The following is a 16,234-nucleotide window of genomic DNA, read 5'->3' on the forward strand; positions in this document are numbered from 1 at the left end:
GAAACGCAGACCCCTACCAAGGACGGAGCGTTCAGCCGCAGAGAGGGGAAATCGGGGGGAATGGTAACAACAGACGGAAGTGGAGATGGGGTGGGTGGAATAGAAGTAGGAGGGGTGGTAGTCTCGTGGAGGTCTGAGGGGGAGGGATTGGGGAGTGTGTGGGGGTGGTTGGGCGGGGCAGTAGGTTAGGTGTAGGTGGATGGAGCCTAACGGGAGGGGAGAAGGGGTTGTAGGGAGGGGCAGTGGGGTTAGGTGTGGGTGGATGGAGCCTATCGGGAGGGGAGAAGGGTGGTGGAGGAGTTGGGGTAGTGGCGTCGGGTAGGGTGGAAGGAGGAGTGATTGGAGTTTACGAAGTTTGGTATCAGAAAGAAATTGATGGAAGAGTTGATTCAAATGGATAATGAAGCGTAGCGTGTTTGGAGCATAGAGAGGCGGCAGAGAGGAGAAGAAGGTGGAGAGCAGGAGGAAGAAGGCGGTTGATGGCATGTAGTTTGGAGAGATTGGAGCGAATGGTGGCCCGCATAAGGCGGTAAGATGTGTGTGCGGAGTATGGGTAAGATGGAAGAATCCGAGTGGAGAGCAGGGTGGAAGTGGAGGCGGAAACCTTTAGGGATGAGTCGGTGATGTAGGCAGCGGCTTAGGAAAGAGACATGGCTAGAGAAGCGGGGTTTTTTAAAAAGAAGTAGAGAGAGATTAACGGACGGCTGAAGGCAATATACAGGAATGGAACGTAGATGATCCTTCAAACGGTGATGGAGGGTGAGGAGGTTGGACCTAGGATCCGGCATGATGGGATAGCGGAAAAAAACGTTCGAAAAAATAAAAAAAAACAAAAAACAAAAATTATCGTATGAAAAAATAGAAAAAAAGGATAGCGAAAAAAGGGGAAAAACAAACGTTCAAAAAAACAAAAAAATAATAATCGTATGAAAAAACTAGATAAGTAAGCGATAAGGGCAGAAAAGACGGGGCAAACGGAAAAGGGAAAGAAAGAAGGGAAGCAGAGAGAGGGGGAGGCAAAAAAAGGGGGGTGCAGGCAGAGGAAACGGAGTATGGACATCCAGAGAGGGAAGAAAGACGGAAAGGAGAACAAAAATTCAGGAAAATGTGGAAAGCATGAAATGAATGTAAAAAAAGTGGTAATATAAGAGAAAATAAAAATACAACAAACGGGACAGTTTATGCGAACAAGTTCAAGGTTGAAAGTTCAAGGTGAGAAATGTGTAGACGTCGTGGTATATTTTTTAAGGATTTCACATCAATGCAAAGTCACTTTGATCCGCGAAAGAGAGGTGCAGCCAATGGTAAGTATCCAAGAGGTAAAGAAAATCCAAGGTAGAGGTAAGTGTTGATAGTGGTATTGGTAGAATATAGGATGAAAGTGAGACCACGTGAGCGCATAATATATAACGGGAAGCTTTATGAAAATAAACAAAAGACGAAGGCAGGTGGAAAACAAACGAACAATTGTATTAGTATGGCGCTCAGGAAATATAAATAAAACAAGTCTTTAACGTTTCGCGCCTACGCTCTTCAACAGAAAGATACACAGAGAGAGAAAAACACAGAAAGAAGGAGAGAAAAAAAATGCGTGCAGTAGCTAACGAATCAACATGGCGATCTGATTTCGGCCAGAGGTCAAAGATCAAACATGAGACGCGAGAGCGAAATAAGGGGAGATAATAGGGTTGATAAATGGGTTGAGGGACCAGCTAAAAGTGTGTGGGAGGGGTCTGGATGTGTGTATGTATAGGGTTGGTGTAAGTATTAGTATGTACTAGTATGTATTAGTACGTATTAGTATGTATTAGTTGGTGTGTGTATAAGTATGGCACATCATATGTGATGTGATGTATGTGTGTGTGTGTGTGTATATATATATATGTATGTATGTATATGTATATGTATATGTATATGTATATATATATATATGTGTGTGTGTATGTGTGTGCGTGCGTGCGTGCGTATATATATATATATATATATATATATATATATATATACATTCGGCACTAGAAGAAAAATGACTATTTTTGATTTCAAGACGAAAGGTGTTCATCTATCAGGATAATGCTCGGCCACATACAGCGCGAGTGAGACGCCAAAGGGTGGTGCAGTTTGAATGGAAAATGATGCCCCAGCTACCATATTTGCCGGACATTGCTCCATCTGAGTATTATTTATTCCGCTGTCTTTAAAATCAATTAGACAGAAAAACTATGAAATCTGTAGACGAGGTCACAACAGTACTGGAGAAGTATTTTTCGTCAAGGACAAGTAAATTTTAGAAGAGAGGCCTTGCATGTCTACCAGATAGATGGAAGACCATTGCAGAAAATAAAGGAGAGTATATTTTAGATTAAAAAAAGAAATTTATTTATCTTAATACATAAAAGATTAAAAAACCGCATTATTTATGGGATGACCCAATATATATATATATATGTATATTTCTATCGATATTTAACCGGCACTGGTATTCAGGCCCTAACGAAACAGTCAATGAGTGGAGAAAGAAAAAGTATGTTCTCCGATAGTTAACAATTTTGGTAAGATAGGTTAGCTCTATAGGTAGCCATTTGAATGTATAGTCGGCGAAAGCCACCGATCTACATCGACATGATGATAATTGTCCGTATAGCCTTCTTCCTTCTTAGTGAAATTTCCCTTTCAAATGCTGTTGGAACATTTTTCATCAACAGATCTTAATATTATTATGTATTGGTTTTAGAAATTGTTACCGCAAGATCTATCCTTGGAAATATAGTGGTCTGGTCTGATATTATATTAAAAGACTCCCGGATATAACTATAAAAAGCGTTATTGCTAATTTTAATGGTTTGATTTCTATGTCATTAGTATCTGTCTCTAGCGCTCCTGCGAAACAACACGCTAACAAAGGAGGCATTTTGTGTCTATTTCAGAGAAAACCCTCTCTGTTGTTTGGCATTACTGACAAGAATAACAACAGTAAAGTAGGTAATTAATTAGAGTGACCAGTTTCAATCTCAGTTGATGTCATGTCATGTTCGCTTCATTTGCCCTACCAATGCAATCTTTAAAAACTTAATCTTGGGGTTACGCACTGCACGAAGAAAAGAAAAAAAGAGAAAGAAGCTTGAAAAGCTTTTGCCGCTAAGTCTATCTGATTAGAATTTGGCTGGAGGCCAAGTAACGGAACTATCAATAAAACAGCCTGCAAAGATATGATTGCTACACAACATTACCTCCAGTTTAAAATGTTAATTTGTGCAGTGTGATGTATTGTGACGTTGCTGTATGGTTTAGCATGGTCTGTGGTATGGTGCAGTGTGATGCTTTGTAATGCAATATGATACAATGAGGAATACTATTTGTTATGCAGTATGGTGTAGTTTAGTACATTGCACCGTTGTATACGAAGTGATACCAATATTTTCATGTTTACAGTTAAAAGTACTTTCTGCCTCAGAAGCACATCGTTCTGCGAATAAAATGCTGCCCAGAAATCACTGGTAATATTTCTACATACGCCACTGCTAAAATTGGAAAAAAACTCATGAAGATCGTCCTCCCCATATTCTATAGGATATCTTTAGGACTCTTAAGCGTCGTTCGACTTGCGAGAAGTAGCAGCCAAATACCTAAAACCATACCTTAACGTTTTTAAGAGAAAAATGTACTTATTGAACAACGTTGTTCTTGATACTCATAAAAACTAGACGAAATAGTCACGGCTGGAGAGCATTTGCTCGTAGGTCTGATCAATCTGAGGTAACCTGAAGCTAAACAGCAATAACAAAAATATTCAACAGTTAGATACTTTTTCATTCAGGGAGGCAATAACATACGCAGACTATTCGATCTGCGAGATATAGCAGCAAATATCCCTCAAATTATACCCTACATGTAAAGTATAAAGGCTCATAAAACAGTTTAATCCAAGATAAACGAAAAGAGGGATGCTCGAAGCCATAAGACGAAACAGCTTAGGTCTGTTCCATCAAGACTAACTATGGACTAAACTAACGAGTACTATTCCTACTGCTGCTGTTCAAGGTATAATAAGATAATTAACTAGTAAGCTAGGAAGACCAAGTATAAACATCGTAGATACAATTTGATGACTTAATTTTCTATTCAATAGTTTTTAAAGTGTTTGATTATCAATCAGTGTCAATTAATTATACCAATACTTGGTGGTATATGTAATAAATAAGTATATCTCCAGCTTATCCACATTGTATTTTTTATTATGCACGTATATTTCATAAATATATATATATATATATATATATATATATATATATATATATAATATATATATATACTTTATTTAAAGCAGCAGAAACTGTCCGATGAACGGCAACGGGAAACTCAGAGTAACAGGTTTTGTTAAATTTTCTGCTGCTTTAAATAAAGCATATTACTCTACCACTGGTATTTGAGTACTCTTTTTTCCACCTTGTTTCACATTTATGTGTTTACTCCGGTATATATATATATATATATATATATATATATATATATATATATATATGTCAACCAGAAAGAGATAGTAGAGGCTACTGAAAAACATAGAGTGGGTGAGCGAAATGACTAACAAATGGGTAGAAGTACAAACGTCTGTAATAAGTACTTGCGAATGGTTTCTCCATAAACACGCATACACATACACACACATGCACACACATATTTAGTTTCATTCGCGTATTTGCTTACGCGTATACAACTGCATACATCCATACACAGACACAAATATATGTCAGTATATATACATATTCATATATATATATATATATATATATATATATATATATATATATGTATATGTATATATACTGACATATATATATATATATATATATATATATATATACATACTCACATACATGCATATATGTATATACGCATGCGTCCGTGCATATATTCATGTAAATTCATACATATATATTGTAATCCTAGATTTTATTGAACTATCTGGCGAGCATACAATGCTCAATTATAATTAAATAAATTTGTTAGAAGAGATGAAAATTCGACTGATGATCTCACTGCCCTAGAGACGCTTTACTTCATTACCAGATGAATACGTGCATACGTTTATACATACATACATAGAGGTATACATACAGACAGACAGGTAGAGAGACAGACAGGCGGAAAGATAGACAGACAGTCAGGTAGACAGGCAGGCAGGCAGGCAGGCAAGCAGATAAGCAGACAGTGTATGTGTCTGTGTGTGAGAGTATGGGTGTCTAAAATCTTTAATATTATTAATTAGATGTCAACTATTACAAACTTTCAGGTGATAATTAATGAGGTGTAGCTAAATTATTCTGAGATATTCATATTAAGATAACACACACACACACGCAACTACACATATATACGCATTCACACGTATGCATATACAGGGTTACATATATGCATATATATACACACATACATACACACATATACACATATATGTGCATGTGTGCATGTGTATGTATATATGTATGACATGGTATGATATGCCCAGTCGTATGCAAATTCTGGCTGCATCATTCAGCTCGTCTTTTTCACCGAAGTTGTTCATGACGTTGTTGTTGTTGTGATGCAATTCATGTAATTTATGTTACATACAATAGGGCCTCATGTACTAATACAGTACATTGAGAAATTTCGACTAACGAACATTATGACTGCATCTAGTAGTTAAAATCTTTGTGTGTATGTACGTTCTCCAAGTTTCATTTTTAAATGTTTGATGGCAGCAAACAATGCTCTTACATTAGCATTTAGGGCATTAACTAGAAAGACATGAACGTAAATATACAAGCAAACATTGTATGTTTGGTTTATGAATTTGTACACTTGCTTACGGTTCTTTTTTATGCGTACCAATATATACCAAAATAGGTGCGATTTAGTGTCCTCATTCAACTAAAACATTAACACTGTATCAAATGTTCCCAGAAGATTCTTTCAGTATCCTGGTGAGACAGTATTATTTCATAGACGAATTGAAAAGCATTTTAATGAGTTGCAACGTCAAATCCATCATAAATGCGGGCGGAAAATAGCGACCAACCGTTCAAATTGGCTTTCTCACTGTTCGAAAAGAACTTAAGATATTACAACAGCCGCTACTAAAATTAACACTACAAATATTGACCTCGCCCAAGGCTATTAGATAGAGACCAGTATCCACAATCAAGTGAATTTTCTAATAAAAAATATATAACCTGCTAAAACTACTTTTATGAAAAGTTAATTTAATTAAATTCAATAAATATTCTATTCTTTTATTGCATGACTAGATCACCTTAAACAGTGAAAACCGGTAGCATAAAATCATAAAAACGCACATTTTTCCCTTTTTTTAACTTATAAAGGTCTCAAACGATTTTTTCCATTTATCCTTTAAATAAATTTACTCGTGGGAAAACCTTTTCACTATATGTGTGTTAAGGAGGATAGAGAGGGAAAGAGAGGAAGATTGATATAAATATAGATATAGATATGCGAACATATCCATACATGCATACACTCATACATGCATGCATTTATACACACATGTGCAGGGTGGCAACACACACACACATATTAGGTAGCTAGATTGAAAGAATACCTGTTCACATGCAAACACACAAATACACACAAACATACACCTCTCGAAAGCTCTGTAAATTTTTCTTTATTATTCTTGGAAAATCTTTGATACATAGGTGTGTGTGTGTGTGTGTGTGTGTTGTGTGTGTGTGTGTGTATGTGTGTGTGTGTGTGTGTGTGTGTGTATGTGCTTGTGTGTGAGTCTGCATGCTTTGTATATTTGCATAACTACGTATTTAGAATGACTCATACATATACATAATTAAATGTATACATCCCTATACATACACGTACATACATTCATATACACATATTAACCATGCATAGATACGTATCTACAATAAGCATATATACACGCATACATGAATATACACATGCATACACTCATATATATACACATATATATATAAATATATATATATATATATATATATATATATATATATATACACAGATAACTACATATGAACGTAATGTAAGTTCTTGCCAATGTATATGCACTTAAAAACAATTTAAGACAAGTTAAACGAATATTACTGCTTACCAATTTGATTACGTTTTTCTAAATAGCTTTTTAATTTGATTTTTGTTGTTGTTGTTAATATCGTACAGCGTCTCCCCACTTCTTCTGTCACTTGTCATACGACAAGTAAATTATTCTATCCCAGCATGCAATATCATCTCACCATCTACGAGTTAGAACCTGAGAAGTAGAATCTCTTGTGATCTAGTTGATATCATTAACTCTTGTCTATCGTTTGTCAATCTTTGGGCCTGACAGCTTTGTCTAACTCTTCGTGTGAATTGCTTCTCTCGACGTATGCTTTGTGTGCGTATGACTCTTCTCCGAGTAAGGATTTGTGTGCGTGCGTATGTGTATACAAACTTCTATACTGATGCAAACCAATCTATGTCTAAAATGTGCATGGATATGTACTTCTTTATTTATCTACTTACCTACCTACCTACATACCTACTTATCTACCCACGTATATATATATATATATATATATATATATATTACAAGTTTCAGGCATTAGACTGCCCCCATGCTGGAGCCTCGACTTGAAGGTAAAAAATATGGAACACTTCATGAATTTGCGTTTCATTTTGAGCAGGAACCACGCTAATCTTCAATTTATCGTTCAAATTTTATAATACGTACTACAGTAGCTAGCGCAATTTATCTATGTGTGTGTGTGTGTGTGTTTGTGTTTGTGTGTGCATATGTGTGCGTGTGTGAGCATTATACAAATCCATAAATATCGCTTTGGATACGCCTTGCATATGCATGATTATATATGTGTGTGTGTGTGTGTGTGTGTGTGCATGTATCTATGTATATTGTTATATTTCAGGATGGTCACTGTTTCTTGCCAAAATACACAGGCACTATGTGTTCGTTCTTCACTCGAATATAAAATCCGTGTGTTTATTTGACAAGAAAAGATGACCAGCCCGAAATATAACAATATCTGTTTCGACACACGACTTCACATTAGGAATCTTGCAAAACAATATATATATATATATATATAATATATATATATATATATATATATATTACAAGTTTCAGGCATTAGACTGCCCCCATGCTGGAGCCTCGACTTGAAGGTAAAAAATATGGAACACTTCATGAATTTGCGTTTCATTTTGAGCAGGAACCACGCTAATCTTCAATTTATCGTTCAAATTTTATAATACGTACTACAGTAGCTAGCGCAATTTATCTATGTGTGTGTGTGTGTGTGTTTGTGTTTGTGTGTGCATATGTGTGCGTGTGTGAGCATTATACAAATCCATAAATATCGCTTTGGATACGCCTTGCATATGCATGATTATATATGTGTGTGTGTGTGTGTGTTTGTGTTTGTGTGTGCATATGTGTGCGTGTGTGAGCATTATACAAATCCATAAATATCGCTTTGGATACGCCTTGCATATGCATGATTATATATGTGTGTGTGTGTGTGTGTGTGTGTGCATGTATCTATGTATATTGTTATATTTCAGGATGGTCACTGTTTCTTGCCAAAATACACAGGCACTATGTGTTCGTTCTTCACTCGAATATAAAATCCGTGTGTTTATTTGACAAGAAAAGATGACCAGCCCGAAATATAACAATATCTGTTTCGACACACGACTTCACATTAGGAATCTTGCAAAACAATATATATATATATATATATATATATATATATACAGGGTCATCTCATAAATAATGCAGTTTTTCAATTGCATGAACTAAATTCGGAGTAGGGCGGGATAAACCACTTGCATCTCATCTTCTTGCTATAAAAGCAGGTAGTAATTTTACCTTGGTCTTATTCTTAGTGGAAGTTTTGAAGTGTGCAGTTCGAATTTATCAATTATTTTTCAAAGCCATAATAGAAATGACAAAGGAGTGTATTCGGCATATTTTGCTTCATGAGTTCAATAAAGACAGCAACGCAATGAAAAATGCGAGTAATATTAATGCAGCATATGGAGATTGGACAATAGGCGTAAGCCAGTGTCAATGGTAGTTCCAGAAATTCCTAACCGGAAACTACAGCCTAGAAGACGAGCCTTGTTCTGGAAGATCTGTAGAGCTCGACGAGGACGTCCTGCAAACCCTAGGAGAATAAATTCCCATCGTTATCTTTTGAGGAACTAGCAGAGAGCTTCGATTTGGTTATTCAACCTTTCATCGATACCTGCGTACCATCGGAAAAATCAGCAAATTGGATCAATGGGTTCCTCTCAAACTTTCCTAGTCTAATAGCGCGCAGAGAGTAAATGTGTGATCTTCTTTGCTGTCACATCTCACGAATAAACCTTTTCGCGACTGAATAGTGGTTGGTGACGAGAAATGGGTTCCCTATAAAAATGTCAAGCGCTGAAGAGAGCGGGTAGGAAAAGGGGGAACATTGGCAACCCAGGCTAAAGAAGATCATCACCAACGTAAGCTATTGTTAACTGTTTGGTGGGATATAAAAGGTTTAGTTCACTTTTGAACTTTTAAACTCAAACCAAACGAAAGCAATAGAAATCTTCTGCGAGTAGCTTGAGCGGCTCAAGTCGGCGCTAGAAGGAAAATTACCATTTTTTTGCTTCAAGGCGAAAGGTGTTCTTCCATCAGGAAAATGCTCGACTACATACATCGAGGATGATATTCCAAAGGCTGGAGCAGTTTCAATGGGAAACGATGCCCCAGCTACCATATTCGGCGGATATTGTTCCATCTGATTATCATTTATTCCGCAGTCTTCAAAATCATTTGGACGGGAAAAAAAGATGAATTCTGTAGAAGACGGTCAGAACTGTATAGAAGGAATATTTTTCGTCACAGACAAGTGAATTTTGGAAAGGGGCCTTGCAAGTATATTAGGTAGATGGGAGAGCATTGTAGAAAATGAATGAGAGTATATTTTAGTTTAAAAATTAAATTTATTTATCTTAATTTTGAAACATAAAAGAAGTATAAAAAACTATATTAGATATGAGATGGCCCAATAATAATAATATATTCTTTTATTCTGTTTTTCTTCTACTTGTGTCATGGAGCACTGCCTTTAGTAGAACAAATCGACCACAGGATCTATTCTTTGTAAGCCTAATACTTATTCGATCGGAATGTTTTGCCGAATCACTAAGTTACGGTGACGTAAGCACACCAACATCGGTGTCAATCGATGGTGGGTGTGGGGACAAACACAAACACAGAATTCATTCTAAATATGCAGTTTAGATTAATTTATTCTTTCGTGGGACAACCTGATTTATAATGAGTAATATTTCAAAAAACTAGAGGAGGCCTACTCAAGTTTGATTTTGATTATGCTGATAAGAGTGTATTTTCTTATACTTTGAGTTTCCTATCTTTTTACCCCGCTGTTTTTCTTTGTTGGTCTCTCATTCTCTACATATATATTGCTCGCTCCTTGCTCTCCATATAATGTTCTCTCTCCCTCTCATTCTCTCTCTCTCTCTCTCTCTCTCTCTCTCTGTCTGTCCTTCTCTGTCTCTATCCTTCTCTTCCTCTCTGACTATTGATACTCCTTATTTCTGAATCTCTCATTCTCTCTTGCCCTCTTATTGCTGCTTCATTCTTCCTCTCATATTCATTCTTGTGATTTTACTTTCTTTTTCTTTCTAGTATTCTCTCTTTCTTATTACCCATTTCTTTTCTTTTATCTTCCTCTCTCCTTATATCTCCATTTCTTCTCTCTCTCTCTCTCTCTCTCTCTCTCTCTCTCTCTCTCACTCACTCTTTCTCTCTCCTTCTCATTCTTCGTTTATACGTCTCATCTGTTCTTCTTTCTATTGCTCAATGTTCTTTTTCTTTTCCAAATCTTTCACTATTGCACTGTCTCACCCGCTCTGTCTTTCTATCGTTATATTTCTCTCCTTTTTTCTCACTTTCATGTTATCTCTCTCTCTCTTTGTCTCTTTCCCCTTTGTAGCTCTCATTTATGCTATCTCATTTCTTTCTTCCTTCTCGTTTTATCTCTCCCTATCTACATAGTAGGGGTGAATTATGGAAAAAGAAACGAAATACAGATAAATCTACACACATATACCACCCACGTACGCAGGCACACAATAATAGCGGGGAAGAGAAGAAGCGAGAGGAGAGACAGAGGTGAAAATGTAAATGCAGACATCTAACTGATTGAGGTTAAACTGCTTTGTTCTGGAGAGTTCCAATATCACATATAATTCTTCCTCGAGCAACTTGGCGTGTGTTAGTTACTCGATACAAAGAAAACCTAGAAAAAAATACATATAATAATAATAAACGAATCTGATTTACATCATATTAATTATGGCGATTGGTAGATGAAACTTCTGTTGTCGATGGAAACTTTGGTGAAAGAATATCATCAAATACAAAGTAGTGAGTTCTTAGACTGCTTTTTTTTTAAATATTCATAATTTATTTATTCTATAGTTCTGAATACTCGATGTTAGTAATCACCATGTTCTTGAAGATTTCTCTCCTTCGACTCTACTTTTTTTTCTGCTGTCTTGTTTACATTTTCCCATATCACTGTTGGTTTGATAGGTGTATAATAGAGTCTCATTTCGGCTGTCTCAGTCCTTGTTGGATGCTTTTAATAAAAATTGAATTCATGGATGTCATGCCGTGTCTATTGCAGTTAGATCACGCATATCTAAATATTTATTGCTCCTTTTCACCGCAACTGTTTATCACTAACTTTGTCATGGACCTCACTTTGATCTACTTTTCAATTAGCCATTGATCAAATTTAACTACTTCACTGCACAATCTTCTTTAACTCTGTCCAGACCACTACTCAACTTCAATTATATCTACTTACTTCTGACTACAGGATGCGAAACGACTTATGGCCACCATTTATGTGATCAATTTATCACCAGCTGTTATAACCACCAACATTAATTATTACCAGTGACATTTTTTACCCTTTTGCACTTAATTGCAAAAGTTTAGCACTTCTTAGATTACATTTAATTTTATCCCACTTTTACCTTAATTACAATAATTCGCAAACTTAAATAAGTTAATGTACCCTGGACAGAAAAGAATTTTTTCCGAGTAAAGCCCTTCGAAACATATTGCTACTATTAACATTTCAGTTTCTCTACCCGAACGAGGCTTTTACTCGAAGCGTCAATACCGTCTTCAACCCATGTTATACTAACGTATCCGATGACGTAAATCACTACTATATTCCCTGGAGTTTAATTATGGCATCCTACCAAATCTCTACATTATTTTGACCAGATCTGGATTAATAATTAAATAATGTATGCACATGCTTTGGGTACAAGAGGTCTTCGCAGGTTCTTTTCCACGACCGGATTTGCTATGGTGTAAATGGTAAATTATAAAAACTACTTTTATAAAGAATAAAGCATTCTTGAAATTTTATTTTATTTATTTATTTATCAATTTTGTCGATTTTACTTAAGTAAGTTATTTTCTTATATTGTTGACTGCACTTTGGTGTCAAATTAATTTATAAAAATGGCAAGTAATATCTAATACGAAAACTGAATTTTTTCAGTCTATCGTTTTACATTCAGCATTTATTTAGTCTTGTTAGTTAAACTCTGGCTCTGTTTTGATGCTTGTTACTTTTTGCACATTTTTTTAATATCGACAGTTCAGTTCCGATTAACACTGAGCTTAATTATTGAGAAAAGGTTTTCTTTTAACTTTCATTTATTCAGGTCGTCGACTCAGCAACAGAATTTTGTTCTCGACAGATAAGGGCAATGAATTAATATGTCGTGTACAATATAAGCACTATTAGTTAAAGGATTGCAAAATAAATTTTGTCTTTTTCAGAAGAGACCGCTCTGCATACACACATATATACACAAACACACGTGCGCGCACATACACACAACATACAGCTCTCTGTCTATTTATATGTACAGCATTCATATAAAGCTCAAATTGAACCATTACTCATGAAATTTCATATCATTTATTAACCTTAAGATATTTATATTTTTCATTCCTTTTTTTATTTTTGCTGTTCCTTCTGGTTTTATATAATTTTGAAGAAAGCTTCGTTTCTCTGTCTATACTACAGAACCATTTATTATTAATTTATTTTCAATTCTACGTAGCTATTTTAGACGCAATTAATATTTGTGTAGGTATTTGATTACAAATTCTACATTGATAATAATAATTTATTAGTTGTTATAAATGAGCATTACTTTATCTCAGACAGCGTGAAATTCAATAACTTCCAATTCTGTAAGAATTCAAATATGTTATTGCGTTCAAATGAAAACAATATTGTCCATAAAATTGTCGCTTGTGAGTGCAGTGTAACTTCGCTTTTAAGTTGAAAAGAAAATATTTATCAGACACCTGTCATTGGATAGTATAAATTTCCAATGATAAAAATCATTTATTCAAGATGGAATACATAAATAATGTTGTTGCTATTATTGCTTATCCTCACTTCCGCATTGATTGGAGAGGCCTAGGATCAAAAGCTTTTCAACTGTGATAACCCAGTCTTTTGATACAAATAGAAGCAAGGAATTCCGCCGAGGTCGACTTTACCTTTCATCCTTTCGGGGTCGATTACATAAGTACCAGTTACGCACTGGGGTCGTTATAATCGACTTAATCCGTTTGTCTGTCCTTGTTTGTCCCCTCTGTGTAGCCCTTTGTGGGCAGTAAAGAAATAAGAAGCAAGGTAACGGTTTGGTAGAATGCTTTGCAATAACCAGATAGAATGCTTTGCAATAACCATTCCAGCTCTGTGCACCCTCAGTTTAAGTATATTTGGTGTCAACTTTGCTTTTCACAATATGAAACATTCTGTTTTGTTTTTTACTTCTTTTTTTTTCTATTGTACGCACGTGGCCTGAAATCTTTTTTTGTGAAAGAGGCTAGACGAATGCATAGAAACTAGTACACAGCTGGTACTTATTTGATCAACACCGGAAGTATAAAAGACAGAGTGAGCCTGTGCAACATTTGAACTCAGAACGTAAAGTCGGGGCAAATACTGTTAAGTATTTTGTCCGGCGTACAATCGATTCTGTCACCTCGTCCTCTTTCCCAATATGAAATTTTACTAGCTTCTTAGTTTTTCAGATATTTAATTGAAATAATTCTCATCATATAAACAAATATAATTTACTAAATCCTATAATTACTTTTGAAGAAGAATTAACACTAATCGATGAAACCATTAGGAGTGGAATCAATATTACTTCTATAGAAGAACGGTGAATGGCACAACCAGGGAAGCGTAGGATAAAAAAAACTTAGTTATTTAGTTTTGTCGCCTTGTTTTCAGTCCATTTTTCCAAGATTTGTTTTTATTTTCATCTTTAAGGCGTCGAAAATGTAAAGTACTAAGCAAGTACATCGACTGTACTTCACACCTCTATCATTTATGATGTTCTCCCGCTGCAAGAAAGCATTCTGTTTATTGGGTACAGCGTATTTCAAATCGGTCTTGTGCTTAAATTTGAAGTCGGAAGCGTTTTGCTTTTGCATATAGCGTTTAATTGTAGGTGGGCCTAAGGCTATAGTAGAAAACACTTGCTCAGAGTATCATGCAGAGGGACTGAATGTGGAACCATGTGGTTAGGAAGCAAACTTCTCAACTACACAGTCATTCTTGCACCTATTGTGTGTGTGTGTGTGTGTGTGCGTTTACATTTTTTGTTAAATCGAGTATTGTGTCCCACTATGTCTCAAAGGTAGCATTTCATCAAACAGAGATATATAAAATAAATGCCAGATTGAAATGCGCACTGAGGTCAGTATGATCAATTAAAGTTTTGAAAGTGATACCCATCATGGTGGCAGTCGAAAGGCTAAACCCAGTAAAATAATGTTTAAAAATTTAGTGACTTCAGATTTAAGGTAATGAATTACTAACCACAAGATAATGAATTCAAAACTTCGTATTTGAACTTCCACTCCATACGATAACACTATATGTACATCTCAGTCTTCTTACATCCAGCAATTAAGAATTGTAATTTGAAGTTGAATAGTTAGCAGTAAGAAAGATGTCCAGATTTCTTTTTAAATTATTGTGCAAAATATTCTGAGAAACTTTTTTTTTTACCACAACAAAACACACACACAGTGGTAACTTAAGCTACTACAAATAGCATCCAAATCTCTCTTAAGACACACCCTTCTATCAAAATAAAAGCACAGATTTACAGTATTTCAGGAAGAAGAACCGAATGCGATGGATCTACTACAAGAGAGGCTACTCTGTGCTAAACAAAACACAGACAAACATACTTCACATTTAAAGATTATCTACTAAATAATACAAGTAAAGTTGACGGTATATCTTCGAAGTTTCATTCCCTGCTAAAATTCCATGTATTTTAAACATGTTCCCATTATGTTCTATATAAGACAAAGATTGTTCAGGCTGAGTTGCTTTCCTTAGCTAATGACCGCGAAATTATACGATCCGGCCTCGTTTTCGAGGTTATTTTTGTAGTAAAAAAGAGTTGTTGTACAAAAAAAAAAAAATGATTTGGTAGCCGAAAGATTACTGAATCTTTTGATACCTCATACGTCAAAATCGGCAACACAGTTTTCGAATCCATAGGGAACATACGCGCGCACACACACACATACACACACGCACACAAACACACACAAACTCTGTTTTATGTATTAAGTTATGTGCGAGTTGACAAGCATTTGTATCCTGTTTCTAGTAGGTTGTAGGACCTCGATCGCTCACCCGCGATTGTTTCTGAAGTTACATAAACGATTCATTGGACCCTGTCTCTGTACTTGAGATATACACATATAGGGATACTTGAACTAATTTTGATATTTGGTTTCAAGATTTGCGAGTTAACTGGAAAAACGACGTAAAACGAAAGAATATTTTGTTTTAGTTATCAATACTAATGCTTAAAAAATGTTTTGTGCATATTTTTACATGTTTTGTATTCGATTTTTCCATTTCAGTAAGGGTGTTTTAGGTGCTTTTGTAATTTTCTGCTTTTAAATATATTCGCTGAAACCGACAAAACGTCGAAAAAGAGGTAACTCGAATGAAAGTAAGTTATGATATGCCTATATTTCTAATTTCATAAAAGAAAGTTACTTAAAAGTATTTTCCAAATGAAGGGTAAACAGATTAATCTAGTATTGAAACTAGGACGG

General features: G+C 35.4%; 2 non-coding genes across 2 annotated transcripts; both read right to left on the reverse strand.

The window, feature by feature from the left end:
• Positions 1 to 7,650: 7,650 nt before the first annotated feature.
• On the reverse strand, positions 7,651 to 7,756 carry LOC115210052. The gene has a single exon (XR_003881403.1). It is a non-coding gene; the product is annotated as a U6 spliceosomal RNA (small nuclear RNA).
• Positions 7,757 to 8,193: 437 nt separating this feature from the next.
• Positions 8,194 to 8,299, reverse strand: LOC115210053. Its single transcript, XR_003881404.1, has one exon. It is a non-coding gene; the product is annotated as a U6 spliceosomal RNA (small nuclear RNA).
• Between the last annotated feature and the right edge of the window lie 7,935 nt (positions 8,300 to 16,234).

This window comes from Octopus sinensis, linkage group LG3, assembly GCF_006345805.1.
Source record: "Octopus sinensis linkage group LG3, ASM634580v1, whole genome shotgun sequence".
NCBI classification, from domain to species: Eukaryota; Metazoa; Mollusca; class Cephalopoda; order Octopoda; family Octopodidae; genus Octopus; species Octopus sinensis.